The sequence below is a fragment of the Acomys minous genome, assembly GCF_964271855.1.
Source record: "Acomys minous genome assembly, chromosome: 4".
NCBI classification, from domain to species: Eukaryota; Metazoa; Chordata; class Mammalia; order Rodentia; family Muridae; genus Acomys; species Acomys minous.
In genome coordinates this window covers 59,479,889-59,499,566 of record NC_140486.1, presented here as the reverse complement: position 1 = coordinate 59,499,566, position 19,678 = coordinate 59,479,889, and the positions used below count along the sequence as shown (strand labels likewise).

At 38.7% G+C, this 19,678-nt stretch overlaps 1 protein-coding gene across 3 annotated transcripts in view; it reads left to right on the top strand.

Annotated features, from left to right (window-relative positions):
- KIAA1328 overlaps nucleotides 1-19,678 on the top strand; it is a gene marked incomplete at its 5' end in the record, with an annotated part of 236,140 nt that overhangs the window by 62,475 nt on the left and 153,987 nt on the right. The window lies entirely within an intron of this gene.

The following is a 19,678-nucleotide window of genomic DNA, read 5'->3' as shown; positions in this document are numbered from 1 at the left end:
TAAAATATAACAAACATGCTGAGAAAGAAATTAAGGAACCAGCTCAATTCATACAAATTTAAGAAATAGAAATCTTAGAATAAGCCTAACAAAAAAGTGGAAGACCTATACACTAAAAATTTAAACCACTGTTGAAATAAATTGACGAATACCTCTCACAGTCATGAATTTACAGAATTAATTTTGTGGAAGTGGCTGTCATACCAAAAGGAACTCCCATCAAAATCCAAATGTCACTCTTCACAGAAATCGAACAATCCTAATATTTTTGTGGAAGAGCAGAAGATCCAGGATAGGCAGAGCTACCCTGAACAAGTGCACCATGCCGGATTTCAGGTTACACCAGGGAGCCGTGATAGCTAACAACAAAGTACTAACACGAAAAGAGACACACCGGTTGAATAGCACAGAAGACGTGAGTATAAACCTACACAGCTCCCGCCACCTAAGTTTTGGCAAAAATACCAAAGCATGCATTGGGGAAAAGAAGCTTTTTATCAGATGGTACCAGAAATATTGGGTTCCACATGTAAAGAATGAAACTACATCTCTACCGTAAGAATTAAATTGGTAGGAGGTAATGCAGGGTGAGGACTTAGGCGACCCTGACAGCTAGAGCAACTTTATTGAACCTGAGAGGTGATGTCTCAAGATTTGACCACACTGTGATCTGGGTATAGGGCACAGCAATACAGTAACCAAGTTTCAAAGAAAGGAGATCACATGCTTTAAGTTTGGGGTTTTGTAGCTAAGGGTAGGGACGGGTGAAAGTGGTTCCCTTGGAGACAGAATGGAAGAGTTAGTTGTTTTCCTTAGATAAGCTGTTTTTGAAACTTAAGGGTCTTTTGTCTCTTTTTGTAAACCATCTGATGCCTGAGGGTATCTAGTATCTGGGTCAGATGCTCCTGCAATTTCCAAGTAACTGGCTAAGTTTAGGGCTTTGACTTTTATTGGGGGGAATGGTCCTTTACCCTTAATCCTATACAAAAATCAACTGTAAGCTGGACTCTGTGGCTCACACCTGTAATTCCAGTAATTGGGAGGCAGGGGCAGGTGGATCATTGTAAGTTCGTGGCCAGCCTTGTCTATAAAGTGAGTCAAGGACCGCCAAGGCTACACGGAGAAACCCTGTCTTGAAAAAAAAAATTCAACTCCAAATAGCAACAGTTCAAAAACTTTAAGATCTGAAATTTAGAAAATGAAATATGGAAAACTTATCAATATATTGGCATACATAAGGATATTCTGAAAAGAACTCTTAATTGTTCAAGAAATAATGCCAACAATTGAAAACTGGGATTTCTTTTTTTTTAATCTCACTTGCGTGTTCTGGCTATTATGAATAAGGCTGCTATTATGAACATGGTTGAGCAAATGTTCTTGTTGTGTGTGGAACATCTTCTGGGTATATTCCAAGGAGTGGAATAGCTGGGTCTTGAGGAAGCTTTATTCCCAGGAAAACTGAGATTTCTTAAAAGCAAAACTAAAAAAAAAAAAAAAACTCAACAACGAAAAACCCTCATGCCAAAGTAAAACACAAATCATGTAATGAAACAACCTACACAATGGGAGATCTTACCAGTATATTGGCATAATGTTCTTGATGGCTGGGAACAGTTTACCCTTGTTCATTCAAATGTTGATATCTTCACTCCACTATCTGGTTTCAATCAGGACATTGCATTGTTATGTTTATTCTGTTTCAAGTTTGTTCAAACATGTCACCATTTGTTCTCTGTGTTGTCAATAAAAACAAACTAGCCAATGCTGAGAAATAACATAGAATAGGGTGGGACATCCTGGTGCAGTGAGGGGAGGAGAAAGAGAAGGAAGCAGAGCTTGGAGCCAGGAAGAGAAGACAGGGAAACATCAGGAGAAATGAACTGGGCCTCAGGAGATGACTTAAAAGCAAGTATAAAATGGAAAATCAGAATAATAGGAAACTATACTAGGATGGAGGTTTAGGATGGAGTCAGTATTTCACAGCACTGTGCTGTAAGGTAATTAAGTAGATCCTGGTCTCTATGTGTGGTTATTTGGGTAGAAAGCTGGTTAGGAGTAACTGCTGATTTCACTAAGATAATCATTCAATTTTAAATATTAATAATCATTCAACAAGCTATAATGGATTAATATATAGAATATACAAAGAACTCAAAAACCGAAGCAAGATGTCAAAAAACCTAATTAGTAAGTGGGCTAATGAAATGAGCTCACAAAAAGTGAAATACAAATAATCAGTAAACATGAATAAAAAAAGTTCAACCATACTAGCTAGTTATCTGAAATACAAATTAAAATGGCATGCAATTCCACATCACCCTAGTCAGTATGGCAGTCATGAAAAAAGCATAATAGTGCTTCTAAGGATGCAGAAAAGGCAGAACCCTTATACACTGCATGTCAGAATGAAACTTAATCCAGTCACATAGACATTAGTATAGAGGACCCTCAAAATGAAAATGAGAATCAATATGATTCAGCTGTATTACTCATAGATGTGCTATTCAAAGACTCTACATCAACATAGTGGAGATGGTTGCAAATCAATTTTTCTTACAGCACTGTTTGCAATTGTCAAGTAGTGGTACCAACATAGATATCTATTGTAGAGTAGTGGATAAAGAAAATATGGCATGTAATTTTATTCAGCCGTAAATAAGAATGAAATTAGGCTGTTTTCCAGAAAACTAACACAAGTGTTGTTATAGTTAAGTGTATTAAGGTAATCTCAAAAACACAAATAGCACATGTGTACTGGTATCTGTCGATTTCATATAACCCAGAATCACCTGGGAAGAGAGGCTTAATGAGGAGTCCTCAAGTTGGTCTGTGGGTATTCCATGGAGGACTGTCTTGTTTGTTGATATACGAAGGCTCAGTCCATTGTAGACACCACCATTTCCTGGACAGGGAGTCTTGAAGTATAAAAGAACAGAAAAGTAATTGAAAGCAAGCAAGCAGTTATATGTTGACTCTCTCTCTGCTCTTGACCGTGAAAATAAAGTTTTAAGGTCCTGCTTTGACTTGCCTGCAATAATAGGCTTATTGTAACCTATAACCTATAAATCAAATAAACTCTTCCATAAATTGCTTTTTGTCCGGTTATTTTATCACAGCAACAGAAATGAAACAACAATGTATTTCCTATCATTTCTGGGTCCTAGATCTTATATAGTTATATAAATCATATATATGAAAAGAAAGATGAACCCGACAATGGGAATAAAGGGCACTAGTGAGAGATGGGAGAGAGCAGAATGAAGGGTATTAGGGTATGAGAGCTGTGGTGGTCTGGATGAGACTGGCCCCCATAGGCTCATACATTTGAATGTTTGGTTACCAGTTGGTAGACTCTTGGGGAAGGATTAGGAGGTGTGGCCTTGGAGGAGGTATGTCACTAGGGGTGGGCTTTGAGATGCTCACTCTATTTGCCTGCTGCCTGCAGATCAAGGTATAAGTTCTCAGCTCCATGCCTGCCTTGCTGCTGTGCTTCCTGCCATGATGGTCATTGACTCACCCTCTGAAATTGTAAGCAAGCCTTCCCTCAATTAAATGCTTCTTTTATAAGTTGTTTGGTGTTTCATCTGAGCAATAGAGCCATAACTAAGACAGAAAGTAATATACTCGAAGTATATTATATTCTGGTATGGAAATGACTTTGTTAAATCCAGGACTATGTACAAATTTTATATACCAAGAAGAGACTTGATACCCTATGAGCATATGCAGGGGGAGGAAATCACCCTCAGGAACAGTCATAGGGGAGGGGAATAAGGGGAAAATGGGAGGGAGGGAAGAATGGGAGGATACAAGGGATGGGATAACCATTGAGATGTAACAAGAATAAATTAATAAAAAAAATTTTTTTTTAAAAAAAGGGAAATTTAAAAGTAGAGCCAGAGCTGAGGATGTGGTCTCAACGGTAGAATGCTTGCCTAGCACACACATGCCTAGCACACACACACAGGCTATGAGTTCAACTTGCTGCTCCATTTAAAAAAAAAAAAGTTTTTCTTGAATGAAATGTAAAAAGTACCATTTACAATACCACTTTTCCAAATGAAATTTTAAAAATGTGAAATTTGAGAACACATTGATCTTTCTGGATACTGGCTCATTTTAACATCACCAGTTTGTGTTTTAAAATTTATTCAGAAAAAATTATGTACAGAAAATATCCATTTTAGTTTGTATATTTTCTTCTGTGTGGAATTCTGTGTTCTTTTATTATTGAACATCATTAAAATGACTGTTTTAAATCTTTCTTGTATAAGTTCAGCACCTAGATTATTTTAGGGTTGACCTCCATTGATACCATCATGAACCATATTTTCTTATAATTTTCCATCTCTCTTCCATATACTGAATGATGCATTGTACACAACTTACATTCTGTTGTATTATTCTGTAAAGTGTTAAATTTTATTTTGCTACATCTAAACTCAGACACTAAACTCTTTCTTGAGACTGAGCTGTATCTAGAATTTATAATCAGTTCATTCATTCCTGATGGTCCACCTGGAGACTTCTCTATGCGTGTGTAATTCATGTCAGCCAGATCTTAAGACAGTTTCATACATGGGATTTGTAGACCCTTTTTCTTCCCTGTAGTAGTGGCAGTCTTCAGTTTCCATTGGCCCTCCTCATCCTCCTCTTCCTTTTCCTCCCCTCTCCCACTCCTCTCCCCCTTCCCTCTCCCCCTCTTCTTCTTCCTTCCCCTCATCCTCTTCCTCCTCCTGTACCTCCTCCTCTTCCTCACCCCCTCCTCTTCCTCTTCCTCCCACTCCTCTTCCTCTTCTTCCCCCTTCCTTCTCCTCTTCCTCCTTCTGTTGTTAACAATAGGCACAACCTTCTATCTGAGCTTTGTTTTGTTCAGAGCTGAGTTGGGTGTACATTCAGATATAGAAAATGGGAATTCACCCAAAGTTTTCCTATTAGTATAGTTGGCATCTCTTCTCCCGTTATTTTTTATATAAATATTTAGAGCTTGTAACGTTGTCATCTATTCAAGAGTTGGTTCAAAACAAGCTACTTCACCATTACAAGATGTTGGACTTCTCTTATTTTCTTTTTATTCATATCCATTGCAATATCTTGTCTTTTATGCATTGAACCTTTTCCTCTTTTCTCACCATCTTTTGGGGTTTATTTTAGCTATCTTTAAAAAACCACTTTTGACATTCATAATATTCTTTCTTGGTTGTGTTACTTAATTTTCATAAATTTTACTATTATTTCCTTTCTTTAACTTACTTGGGACTCAGTGCTCCTTTTTTGTTTTTATTTTTGTTTGTTTGTTTGTTTTGAGACAGGGTCTCTCTGTGTTAGCCTTGGCTGTCCTGGACTTGCTTTGTAGATCAGGCTGGCCTCGAACTCACAGTGATCTGCCTGTCTCTGCCTGCTGAGTGCTGGGATTAAAGGCATGTGCCACCACTCCTGGCCCCTTAGTGCTCCTTTGTTTTTAAACCTGGAGATTAAAATAGGCCATTGTTCCCAAGATTTTCATTATTTCTTACACATATGTAAAATTGTAAGTCACAGGGAAGGGGAGTAGGGGGAAAGTGGGAGGGAGGGAGGGAGGAATGGGAGGATACAAGGAATGGGATAATTATTGAGATATAATATGAATGAATTAATAAAAAAATTTTTTAAAGAAAAAAATTGTAGGTTTAAGTTGTATGTTGCCTGTGTCACACAAATTGTATCATAGTGCACTTGCAATTTTAAAGATATTTTTATTTCTTTCATGTGATTATATTAAAAACATACTAGTTTCTTTTTTAAAAATGTATTTGATTGATGTGTGGTACCTATGGAGATGAGAAGACAGTGTTAGATCCTCTTGAGCTAGAGTAAGAGGTGGCTGTGAGCTGCCATGTAAATGCTGAGAACTAAACCTGGGTCCTCTGGAAGAATAGCCAGTGTTCTTAACTGCCAACCACGGCTTTTTAATCAATGGTTTCTAATCTATTATTGACAGAGTTAAATTTAGGTGTTCTCTTGTTCTGTTGGCTTATTATTTGTGTCATTTCTGTTTTCCTATGAGGCTCTTCTATTGCCTCCTTGCAGTAATAGTTGGGTGTGTAGTGTGTTGTTTTTGATTTAGCTTTACTTCTTTACATATTCAGTAGCTGCTCTCTCAATTATAAAAATGTACTTTGAGTTAGCATTGTACTACTTCTTGTTAAAAGAACCTTGCAAAAGTAGAATCACATTTACCATTTGCCTTATGGCCCTTAATTGCTTTTACTTTCTGTGAATTATAAAAAAGTGTTAGTCTTTGTTCAAGGTCAAGACTTCAGATGGGGAGGTAGCTATTCTTAGGTCCTTTTATATATTCATACCACTCCCTTTATTAGTTATGTCTGTGTTGCTACTGTTTACCTCTCTGTAGCTCTTAAGTAGACCAATTCTGTTTCCTCTTCTTTCCACTCTCTGTAAGATGCAATACTTTTGTTCCAATCCATCTACCCACCTCTCTAGTAACTTGGTCGTCTCTTTGGTGAAGTGTGGAGTTGATGTGCTGATTTTGTCTGTAGTAAATGCTATGTTTGACATCAGCTCTGTCACAGGAAAAGCCATTATTAAGAAAAAACCAGAAACTTACAAAGGAAACACAGTAAATGTCAAGTATGAAATTACAAAACAGGAAAGCAATAGATAAAACCATTAAGGCCAACCTGTTTCTTTTTTTAAGAAAAATTGTAATTGTTCATCCTTGTAGGGCATAAAAAGAGAGAAGAAGATAAGTTATCAATTCAAAAAAGATAGAGGCCAGATATCTACATATTATACAAATATTAAAAATAGTAATGGGTTATATGAACTAACATAACTTTATCTATGAAATTTTTATATCATTTGTAAAGGGATAAATTTTCTGAAAGGCATAAACAGGTAAAGTTTATTGTAGAAGAAATAGATAGCTTAGTAAAGACTGAATTTTTAATAGTTCCAAACACATGCTTATGGACAGAGGGACATACCCCAGGATTGACAGAAACAACATAGATCTTTACTTATTATGGGAGCCCCTATCTTCAAGTGACAAGTTGAATTAGAACGCAATAAAATCTCAGTCCCTTCATCACACTTGCCATGTTAGATTCTATACATGTTCATGTACAGAACAGTTACATCATCACCATTCTGTTGAGCAGAGCTGAAGTAAGTGTTCAGAAACTTGTGGTTTGATGTAAAGGAAGGTTGTGGTGGTGATGGAAGTTGCAAGAGCACATTGGAAGGCAGTGGTGCTAGAGGGTCAGTCCAGTCCAGTGTCACTGAGTATCTTCAGTGGCAAAAGTACGAAGGCTGACCTCTGCAGGCACCTAAGGAATGCTGAGAGCAGGGGAAACCTACTATTTGATTTTCTAATACCAAGTGGTCAGCTCTGAAATCATATACAGTACAAGTAACCATAGGAACCGTGAACATTGTTTATAAATTTAGGTAGGTGTGTGTGTGTGTGTGTGTGTGTACGAAAAAAGATCATGGATTTGAGAGTAAAGGGCATAGGGCATGGAGGAAGAGAAGTGGATAGGAAAACAATGATTACATTTTAATTTCAAAATATAAAAATAAAATGAATTAAGTTAAATGTGCAGGAGCCCATTGTCTAATGCATCAGTAATCCACGTGAGGGAGATACAAAGGACTGAGTCACATGAGAGGCAGCAGAGATGCTTAGGAAGGGACGACTAGCTAGGGATAGGCAGAATAGGCAAGGCAGAGCTATTGTAGGAGCTAACACAGTCTCAATGGCTGGTTTGTAGATAAGACATTTATGGGTATGGAAAATTTAAAAAGAGTAAAGGAATTATAATTTTCCCTTTTGCTCAAATTACCTTTGAGAGTAGACCCAGTTATGACTGAGTCACCATCAGTATGTGGTGGCCCATACCTATAATTTGAGCACTAAGAAGGATGAAGCAGGATGATTCCAAGTTCAACGTCAGCCTGGGCTACATAGTGAGACATCTCAAAAACACACATACATGCATGCATACATACATACATACATACATACATACATACATACATACATACCTGGGTTATATAGTGAGACATCTCAGAAAAACATATGCATGCATGCATGCATACATACATACATACATACATACATACATACATACATACATACATACTCTTGAGTTTTGGATGAGATTTCCCAATGAGAACATGCAGAGAAGTAAAAGCCACAGATAAACCCCAGTGTTTATTGGTATAGAAAGTTAGCATAGGATAATAAGCTGAAGCGGTAGCTGGAGAAATGTAAGAATATTGAGTAGTACCAGAAAAAGCCCAAAGAGTACAACAGTTCTAGGAGAGCTACTGGCCCAGAGAAGTCATATAAGCATACATTGCGTGTGTTGAACAGAAAGTCCCTTGAATCTATAGAAACTACAGGGTGTAGAATGGCCAACTATAATGCAGCTCTTCAAGCTGGCGTGAGGTGTAAGGGGCATGTGAGCAGTTGCTGTCTTGAGAAATGTAACATGTTATTCTTTTATCTCTACTATAACATACCATAGTGCTTTATTGTTATAAATATTATGGGAAAATGGAACATAAACTGTGAAACCTATATATTAGGTTGTAATCTGTAATTTAAGTTAGAAAATGAAGAGATTTGATGAAGACAGAGCACATGAAGACATAGTAAATACTAGAAAACCCTTTGGAATTATGTGGGGATATGACTCAAGAAAGAGTCATAAGCTGAGCAGTGCAGAGAAATAGAATGTTTGTCTTAGTCAGATAGATCATGGACTTTCAAAGTTTAGAATATTTTCTGTTTAGTACAAATAGATTATTATTGCTTATATGTGTTCAAACTAATCAGCTATCTCTACTCTTAGAAAAATGATTCATATGTGTGTATAATATATATCATAATATTTATGTCTCTGTATTACAATTTCCTTGAAGTGGATGATGTTTTTTTAATCAGAATAAACATAGGAAATGCCATTTTGGCATTGGATTAGTAGCAGCAGGGCAGTAGAAGATACTTTGTTGTGAGAAATAGTTGAGCGTGGAGGTGAGGCAGGCAACTTTTTCCCCTCCCTGATCCTCACAAAGGAAAACAAATAAAAGTAAATTAAAAATTCTGGCACTAACGCTTCAAACTTCTGAGTTAATTCTTAAAGAGATCAGTAACTTCTTTCCTTCTCTTGCCCCTACCTTGCCTTGTTGACTTTCTAGAAGTCCTTTAACTGTTTTGTGATTACTGATGCTTCTGAGATCCTCAGCTTTTGGAATTTCAATTGCAAGTCTGTTCTCCCTCATATGTACACCCTTGCCTATTGTATGCATGTGTATGAACACATGCATGTATGGGTATGCTGTTATCACTCAGGAAGGTGAATGAGAAAGACAAACTGCATTCTGGTGAGTTCACATACATAGTGTGCTTGGTGTAAGTCCTTTGAAAATAAGTTCCTAAAGGGGCAGGCCCACTTGTGATTCTATATGGGGCTGCTTGGAAGATCTTAATTTTAAATTCTGTCTTTCATTGTGTGAATACTCCTGTCAGCAGCAGTACTTTGCATGTGCTATTAAACGGAGTGCATTTCATCCTTGAGTGCATAGATTAACTGTCCAAATGATAGTGTGAAGGGTGTTTAGAAGTATTTTTAAAATAATCAAAAATTTAAAATCTCTGAGCATTCCTCGGAATGTTAATTTCCCCTCACCACAATCTCAAAGAGTAATATGGCAGGAGTTTGAAAACACTGGAAAAGTTGCACCCTCACACACACTATATGCTATGACTCTAAAATGTATCATTGTTAATGAGCAAATATTCCTTAAATTTTTCTTCTTCTGAGTATGGGGTTGCCGGACCATTCTCCTGTTCAGTGTATAATGAGGCAAGCTCTGTTCAAAGTGGTTCCATTTCTTGTGTACTATGAAAGAGATTGCCCGGTGAATAGTTGTTGTCAAAACAAGAATAATTTACATTTCTCCTTTCCACATACCTGACTAATTTGCTATTGATCTCCACTCTTAGAGTTCTGACAGTAGGGGCCAGAACTGAGCATCCTAGTGTTACTAGGGAAAGGACCCATCATTTTCTTACCCACTTCCTTTCCTTCCTGCCCTTTATTACCCTGCATCCCAAACAGAGCATGTACAGCAGTCGATGCTCCATTGAAGACCTAGCCCCATTGAAGACTCTTCTACTCAAATCATACCTTTGAATCATCCTTGCTTTTTTCCCAAGATCAACTTTCTATATCTGTGCCATCAAAATTGTTCCTCAATTATAACATATTAAATTGTTTTGTTTTCAGAAACTTTGAGCTGAAAAGTGGGGTACTGACTGTTCTTTGGTTTTTCTTAAAAGGACAAAATCCCAACCCAAACCATTTACTTTATCTGAACCCTTACACAATAACTAAAATTATCAATTAGTAAAATGAGGCAAAAGAGGAAACTTTTTAGGAAGTTGAGGAGAACAGGATTTCAATATGTTACTCAAACTAGCATGGAACTCATGGATCCTCCTGCCTCAGCCTCACCAGAGCTGGGATTATTGGCACAGGTCACTTCTCCCCTCCCCCCCCCCCCTCTCTCTCTCTCTCTCTCTCTCTCTCTCTCTCTCTCTCTCTCTCTCTCTCTCGTCTCTGTCGCCTCCCTCTCACACACACACACTTCTCTCTCTCTCTTAGGGAAGAGTGTCAAGCAGTATATATAATATACCTCCCTACCCTGCCCCCATCACTCCCCATCTTCTGCTTCTGAGAGTGTGATTTCTTTATCTGAAGATTTGAGTGGAGAAGGGGAGAAAGGCTAACTTCATGGTCACACCTTGTCACAAGTACTTAAACTACCTGAGCAGGCAGAGTGCCAGCAGCAGTGTGGGATGTGCCCTAACAGGATGTGATGAGAAGGGCCCCACTGTTTTCTGAAGACTAGAACCTGTTGTAACCATGAGAAAAGCATCAAGTAGATTCAAATCAAGAAGCATTTTACAAAACTACCTGCCTAGTGTTCCTAAAAACCTACTAAACTCGTGAAAAACAAAGAAACTAGAAATCTGTCAGAGTTGAGAGTAAGGAGATGTGACAGCTAGATGCTAAACAGTATGCTAGATTAATTTCTCTTTTTTTTTAGAACAAATATATTTATTATTTATCCTTATATTAAATGTGATTTATTAGAGTGACTTACACGCTGAGGTCTATGTTGTCCAACAATGTTCTCTCATAATAAAAAGTCCAAATATCATAAAACTTCTGTTCACAAAGCCAGATGTCTCATCAGTTCAAATTTGGTGCTGAGGTCCATGATTCTTTGAGAAGTGCTGATTTTCAGTATGAAAATATTAAAGAAATTGGATTTAATACTAGCTACAGCAACAAGATATACTAACACCACACAATTGAGGACAAATGGTACAAAAACAAAGATTTTTTTTCTGCAGCCCCTTTCTATAGGCTGCCATCCAAATGTATGGCTGAGACTTACGATGAGTGTGTGTGTGTGTGTGTGTGTGTGTGTGTGTGTGTGTGTGTGTGTGTGTATAATTTATTCATATTACATCTCAATTGTCATCCCATCCTTTGTATCCTCCCATTCCTCCCTCCCTCCCGCTTTCCCCCTACTCCCCTCCCCTATGACTGTGACTGAGGGGGGCCTCCTCCCCCTCTATATGCTCTAGATTAATTTCTGAAGTAGAAAAAAGGAAGGACTGAGCAAACTGGAGCAAGCATTCTGATAAAATGAGTCCAGTTACTGGCAACTGAACAATGTTGGTCTTGGGTGGAACAAATACCCTCAGAATGAGGGGGAAAGCCAAGGGAATTTTCTTAACTAGCTTTGCCTTTTAAAAATATAAATCTAATATTATCCTAAAGTGAAATGCTTATTAAAAATAAATTTAGTACTTAGAGCACTGCTTGACACTGTTATTAGAGAATGTGTCTCCTGTGAGTAGTGACGGTTTGGAAATAACAATACCTTTTTCTTGGTAGGATTTTTCTCACTGTGTTTTTGAAGAGGGAAAAGAAAGAATTGCTTCTAAACAGAAGTACAGAATAATACAGGTGGTAGAGCCAGATGTTTCATTGCCTGAAAATGTTCATTGATCTGGGAAGAACTGTGTAAACTGAGCTAACACTTAGTGCCAACTTAGCAATGATGGTGATGTATAACAGGACAGCACAGCACAGATCCATTTGTTGCTCTGGCCGTTGCTGGTTATAGTGCTCCATTGTGGTGGAAACAACATACCCAGTAGAAATCGTTGAGTGGTTCAGGGAGTGGTGGGCTACACAGCTGTGATCTAAATCCTGCCCTACAGAGTGCTATTGTATCTGTTTCTTGGATGTGAGATGAAACACTTACCTCAGAGAATTTTCTGACACTTAAAAAGTGACATGAACCAAGTAGTCAGCAAGTAAAATCCTGCTGTTGCTTATCGGTAGCAACTCCCACTTCTAGGGATTACTATTGCTGATGGGACATTCATTTGTTTCATTTTTGTTCAATTTTTAAAAAGTGTTATGTGTAGGTATTTTGCCTGTGTTTATGTCTGTGAATGGTGTTCCCTACCAACGCCACCCAGAACTAGAGTTGCAGACACTGTGAGCCCCAATGTGGTGCTGCGAAGTGAACCCAGGCCCTCTGGGAAAACAGCCAGCGCTCTTTACCACTTAGCCATCTCTCCAGATCCTCCAGCCCTACTCCATATATTGTTTCAATAATTATTTTTTATACATTCAAGATTTCTTTTGACATCTTGACTGTGAGATATATATGTGGTGTGTGTGTGTGCGTGTGTGCCTATGTGTTCACATTGGAGATTTTTTGTTCTCATTATTACAGTTTCCTTTTGCTGAAATTCTCCATCTATTTTTACTTTTACACTAAATCTTTGTAAAATTTTTTTTTCTCTTAAAATTTCTGTTAATTCCAATAGCTGTCATCTTTTGAAAACTGGTAGGATTCCCCACACACTTCCCCATCCCATCCTCTGTTGCCCCTTTCCCTCGTCTCTATTTTCTCTTTGTGATGCCAGCTGTGTGGTAATAGTTGAGCTAAGTCACATCTGTCCTGAGAGCAGCCTCTTACCTCCTTCCAGCAGGCATTTAGTGTGAAGCTGAGTTATCTCAGCCAGTAGTTGAACGGATTTGGGGTCTTTTTTGGTCTACTGTTTCTGTCAGTGTACCACAGTTTTAAATCACCTAATCATAGGTATCTTAGTATGGGTCCTTCAATACTGAGGTTTTTAATCTCTCACAGGTGTTGTGGACTCAAAGTCTATGTCTCTCCAAAAACGTAGATTTTTTAAATCCTAACCCCAGTGTCTTATTAGGAGGTAGGACAACGAACTGGGATGTTCTTAGAGCTTAGAGGTAGAGTGTTTGTCCAGGAAATGAGGCTGCTGCAAGGTAATTCAGTTTTAAGGCCTGCTCTCTCATGAATGGGACTAGTGAATGTATAAGGAGACCCCGCCCCCAAGCACTCTGGTTCTTTTTGTCATGAAAAGATACAAGTACAAGTGGAAAATCTTTAGCTCAGAAGAGAGTCCTGACCAATGTACCTCTGCTCTCAGATGTCCAGCTGCCAGAACTGTGAGGAGTCAGTGTTTGTTTATGAGCCTCTCTGTCCTTCGGAGTCTGAACTAAGATGGATGGTAGGAGTATTTCTCCACCACTGTTAGCAGCTTCCAGTGGGTACCAATGAGGACTCCCTCAGGTCTCTTGCTATAGGAGCTCCTGTTAGAGAATTATGAAGACCTTACAGTCCTGCCCTCAGTCCCCTCTCCCCCATTCTGTCCTCTCCCTCTCAGGGAAGGAGAGGCCCCTGAGGGGTACCAACCCACTCAGGCATCTTAAGTCACAACAGAACTAAGCATATCCTCTCCTACTAGGGCCTGACAAGGCAGCTCAGCTAGGGGAAAGGGATCCTAAGGCAGGCAGGAGAGTCAGACAGCTCCTACTCCCGTGGTTAGTGTTCCCACATGATGACCACGCTGCACATCTGGAACATATGTGTAGGGGGTCTAGGTCCAGTCCATGCAAGCTCGTTGGTTGGTGGTTCAGTCTCTGTGAGCCCCCATAGGACCAGGTCTTGTTGTGGTGCCCTTGACCCCACCAGCTCCCTCAATTCTTCCTCCCACTCTTTCACACAAGCTAGGCCTATTGCTTGGCTGCAACCCCTAGACTGAAGGAAGCCAAAGGGGGCCCAAGGGAGGATGACTGACTCTCACTCAGAAAAGGAAATAAAGTAGTCATCTGAAGTAGATGGAAGAAGGGAGCTGTGTTGGAGAGAGTATGGGAGGATTAAAGGGACGGTCAGAGATCAGGTGTTGGGAAAGCAGGAGGCAGGGGAGGGAAAGAGCCTGGAGAGAGAATGAAAATAGATGGGGGAAGCATTTCTGGGACGGGGAGGCCTCTGGGAGTCTGTGGGGGTGACCCTAGCTGAGATCCCTAACAGTGAGGGACATGGAGCCTGAACTTACCACTTCCTGTAGCCAGGTAGGATGTCCAGTGGAGTGAGAGCAACACCAACTCACCCATAAAACCTTTGACCCAAAATTTGTCTTGGTTACAAGAAGCATAAGGATAAAGATGTAGCAGAGACTGAGCAAATGGCAAACCAATGACTGGCCCAACTTGAGACCCACTCCAACCCCTGACACTATTAGTGATACTCTGCTATGCTTGCAGGCAGGAGCCTAGCCTAACTGTATTCTGAGAGGCTTCATCCAGCAGCTGATGGAAACAGCTGCAGAGACACACAGAATTATATTCTTTAGTAGGCAGTTTAAGTCCTGCAAAAGCATTAAGAGAGTGTCACAGTGCTTTGGTTTTGTAGTGTTCAGGAAAATAGGCTTCTTAACCATGCTCAGCTATCCAGTGACAGGACTGCTTTGTTACCCTAACCTTGATTAAGTCAGATTCAAGCAGTAGCCACTCATCTTTTGCCTTAATTCATCTTCTGTTTAAGGTAAATGCAGAATATCACATTAACATCAATCTGAATATATAGCATAGTATTGCTGCCATAATAATCCCATAGCAGTAGGCAGGAATTATAGTAAGGGCTGGAATTGTAGCTCAGTGGCAGAATGCCTGCCTAACATGCATGAAATACTGGGTCCATCCAGAGTACGACAATGTTAACAAAGAAAGGAATCTTTGTCAGCATAGGAACCTGTATTTTGCCGTTGTTGACAGCTTCTCCTGATTATTTGCCACTCATTCATGCAGCATGTTCCTCCATTGACAATGCACATTCCTAGATGATGGTGGTCACTAGACCTGTTCCCACTGCTGTCTTCGGCTTCTATCCAGCGCCATTCTAATGAAAAGGAAACAAACAGGCAACGGCTGCCTTTATAAAAATGCCTTTGGGCTACAGTGGCCTTTGATCGATTGTATGCAGTGCTAAGGATGCAACATGGTACGTGCTAGACGTGTCGTCTACCACTGAGCTCCACTCAAGCCTGGGATCTGAATTTATAGGCAGTCCTGGAACTGCTGATTTCTTTGTGTTAGTAGGCACACGTATGGCTCTAATTAGCCGCCTTCTAAGGTCACTCATCAGAATATTTGAAGATGTCTTTCTGTTCTTTTTAGTTATGTGTAAATTAATCTTCTCTGTAGCTTCAGTAGCACAACAGAAATGAGGTGGTCTATAATATATCACTTTATAGTGCTTTTGTGCTTTAATAGGAATGTGTGCTGAGTTGTACATCTTTTTAAACTACCAAGCTTAACAATTTTTAAAATTTTAAAGTTTTGTTTTAACAATTGCTGTTTTCCTTTACTTCCACATATTCTATATAAGAATGGTTTTGCTTGTAGAATCCCACCTTGCATAGTATAGTTCACAGAAGTGTGATGTGTAATTTAGTAAAATTAGTTATAAAAGGTTTAAGCCAGTGGTTCTCAACCTTCCTAATGCTGCGACCCTTTAATACAGCTCTTCATGTTGTGGGAACACCCAACCATTATTTCATTGCTATTTCATAACCGTAATTTGCCACTGTTATAATTAGTAATGTAAGTATCTGATACGCAGGCTCTCTTATGTGCAACCTCCAAAAGGGTCATGACCCAAAGGTTTAAGAACTACTGGTTTGCCAGGTATGGTGGCGCACGCCTGTAATCCCAGCACTTGGTAGACAGAGCAGATAGACTGATGTGAGTTTGAGGCCAACCTGATCTACAAAGCGAGTCCAGGACAGCCAAGATAATGCAGAGAAACCCTGTCTGGGAAAAAAAAAAGAACCACTGGTTTAAACCTGTATGTCTTAAATGTCATGGCCTTTTCCATATATTTCTTCAGGTTTTTTTTTATATGTTCAAGAAATCCTGACTGAAAATACAAAATATAAACAAAAGAAGTGAGTTGTCATGGACAGTGAGCTTATGGTATTCATATCACCTTTAGGAAACATACTATATTAGTCACCCCATCACCCTAAACATCTCCAACAATCCATCCTTCACTTTGCACTGGAAAAAGCAATCGTATTAAGGATTTCTCTAATTGCTATAATTACCATGAAAGAAAAAAAGAAAGAAATTCATTGGTGTGTGGGAGGACCTTTGTAGCATAGTCTGAGGAATTTGCTTCTTAGATAAAAAAAATAAAAACAAAACCGCAAAGCCAACAGCTTTTTATTGCTTGCAGAATTAGTGGAGGGTAAGAGTTTGTAATACTGAACCTAGTTTTAGATGCCACTTTCTATCAGTCTAGAAAAGTACTAAACATAGATTCCTCTTTGGGCGTAAGTACCATAGTGGATATGTTTTATTTCTGTACTGTCACTTATAATTTTGTCACAGGGGTCATCTTATCAATGAATTGTGGGTTCTTGGCATTTTAAACTGTATGATAATATCACATATTAATAGGAATATTAATAGTTTTCAGCAACATTTGATAAATAATCCTATCAGACTGATCTTACAAAGATACATATCATCGTCATACCTTTTCTCCTATGTGTTTTAGTTTACTACAAACAGAATTTTGAGTTTGGCACATTTACATATAATTGATGAAGAAAATGTTAGCGCTCAGTAATTTTTGAATGTTTAACTATTATAAAATATATCACATAGTGTGAGTTGCTGGCCTTTCTGTTCTGTTTAATTTTTAATTGACAAGTAAGAATTGTAAGTCTGCATATGGGGGAAAGATATAACATTTTTATGTGTTTACACTATGGGATGTCACATTAATTAATCAATCTATTTCCTTATCTATTTGTCTTTGTTTTTTTTTTTAATCTATTTGTCTTTGTTGTTAAAACATTTGAAATCTCTTAGGAATTCTGAGCTACAGAATGCTGTTACAGCTGTCCTTCTCTCAGTAGATCTAAAGTTAGTCTTCCTGCTTTACTGTTCAACAGCTCCCTTTCTCTATCCAACCTCTGCTCCAACCTATGAGTTTGATGGCAGTGTTGTGTGTGTGTGTGTGTGTGTGTGTGTGTGTGTGTGTGTGTGTATGTGTATACCTTGCTTATTTTATGTAGTATGAAATCTAGGCGTATCCATGTTGCAAACATCAGAATTTTCTTCTTAAGGCTGACTAGTATTTTCTTATGGAATAAAGGCCATATTTTCTTCATGTGGTCATCTGATGGACAGTGAGCTGCCTTAGCGATTGTGAATGATTCTGTGCTGAACATGAGAGTTCGAGTCTCTCTGTATCTCTTTAATATAGTACTTGAAGTCCTAGTTAGAGCAATAAGATCAAGTGGACATGAGTTGGAAAGGAAGATTAAAATTATCACTATGTGCAGATGGTATGATAGTATACAAAAGTGACCCCAAAATGTCTTCCAAAGAACTTCTACAACTAATAAACACTTTCAGCAAAGTGGCTAGATACAAAATAAACTAAAAACAGAAAACAAACAAAAAAAAACCCAGTAGCCCTCCTGTATACAAATAACAAACAGGCTGAGAAAGAAATTAGGGAAACTACACCCTTCACAATAGTCACAATAATCTAAAGTATCTTAGCATAACTCTAACCAAGAAAGTGAAAGACTTGTATGAAAAAAACCCTTCAAATCTCTGAAGAAAGAAATTGAAGAAGATATCAGAAGGTGAAAAAGATCTCCCACACTTGTGAATTGGGAGAAATCAACATAGTAAAAATGGCCATTTTACCAAAAGTATTCTACAGATTCAATGCAATTCCCATCAAAATTACTATACAAAGACCTTGAAAGTTCAATTATCAACTTCATGTGTAAAAACAAAAAGCTCAGAATAGCTCAAACAGTCCTGTACAAAAAAAAAAGATCTTCCCGTGGAAAATCTATCCCTTATCTCAAGCTATACTATAGAACAACAGTAATAAAAACAGCATGGTACTGGCATAGAAATCATCTGGTTGATCAATGGAATTAAATCAAAGATTCAGAAATAAGCCCACACACCTATGTACACTTGATTTTCAACAAAGAAACCAAAACCATACAATGGAAAAAAGACAGCATCTTCAACAAACAGTGCTGGTCTAATCAGAGGTCCACATGTAGAAAAATGCAAATAGATCCATATTTATCACCCTGCACAAAACTGAAGTCCAAGTGGATTAAAGACCTCAACATAAAACTAGACACACTACATCTGTTAGAAGAAAAGGTCGGGAAGAACCTTGAACTCATTGGCATAGGAGACTAGAGCTCAGGCTCTAAAGTCAACAATTAATAAATGGGACCTCATGAAACTGAAAAGCTTATATAAGGTAAAGGACATTGTCAACAGAACAAAATGACAGCCTACAGACTGAGAAAAGATCTTCACCAACCCTACATCTAACAAAGGGCTAATATCTAAAATATAGAAAGAAATTAAGCACCACCAAACCAATAACCCAATTAAAAATGGGATACAGAGCTAAACAGAGATTTCTTAACGGGAATATCAAATGGCTGAGAAACATTTAAATACTCAACGCCCTCAGTCATCAGGGAAATGCAAATCAAAACTACTCTTAGTTTCCAGCTTGCACCTATCAGAATGGCTAGGATCAAAAACATATGCTGACAGCACATGCTGGTGAAGTTGTGGAGGAAGGGGAACACTCCTCCATTGCTGGTGGGAGTGCAAACTTGTACACCCACTTTGGAATCAATCTGGTGCTTTCTCAGAAAATTGGGAATAGTGCTACCTCAAGACCCAGCTGTACCACTCCTGGGCATATACCTGAAAGATGCTCCACCATACAGCAAAGACAGTTGCTCAGCTATATTCATAGCAGGTTTATTTGTAATAGCCAGAATCTGGAAACAACCTAGATGTCCCTCAGCCCAAAGAACAGATACAGAATCTGTGGTACATTTACACAATGGAATGCTACTCAGCTATCAAAAACAAGGAAATCTTGAAATTTCAGGCAAATGGATGGAACTAGACGCGATCATCCTGAGTCAGGTAACCAAGACCCAGAAAGACACACATGGTATAAACTCACTTATAAGTGGGATATTAATCCAACATAAATGTCCTCTGAGTGACTCCACTCTGTAGGGGATTGGGACAGATACTAAGACTCAAAGCCAGGCTCTTGGATAAGAGCTGGGAGTTGTTTGGAAGAGATAGGGGATGGAAGGACAGCAGTGGGGGGTGGCGATGGAATGGGCTGGCAGATCTGGACCCAGGGACTCCAGCACAAACTGATGCACCAACCAAGGACA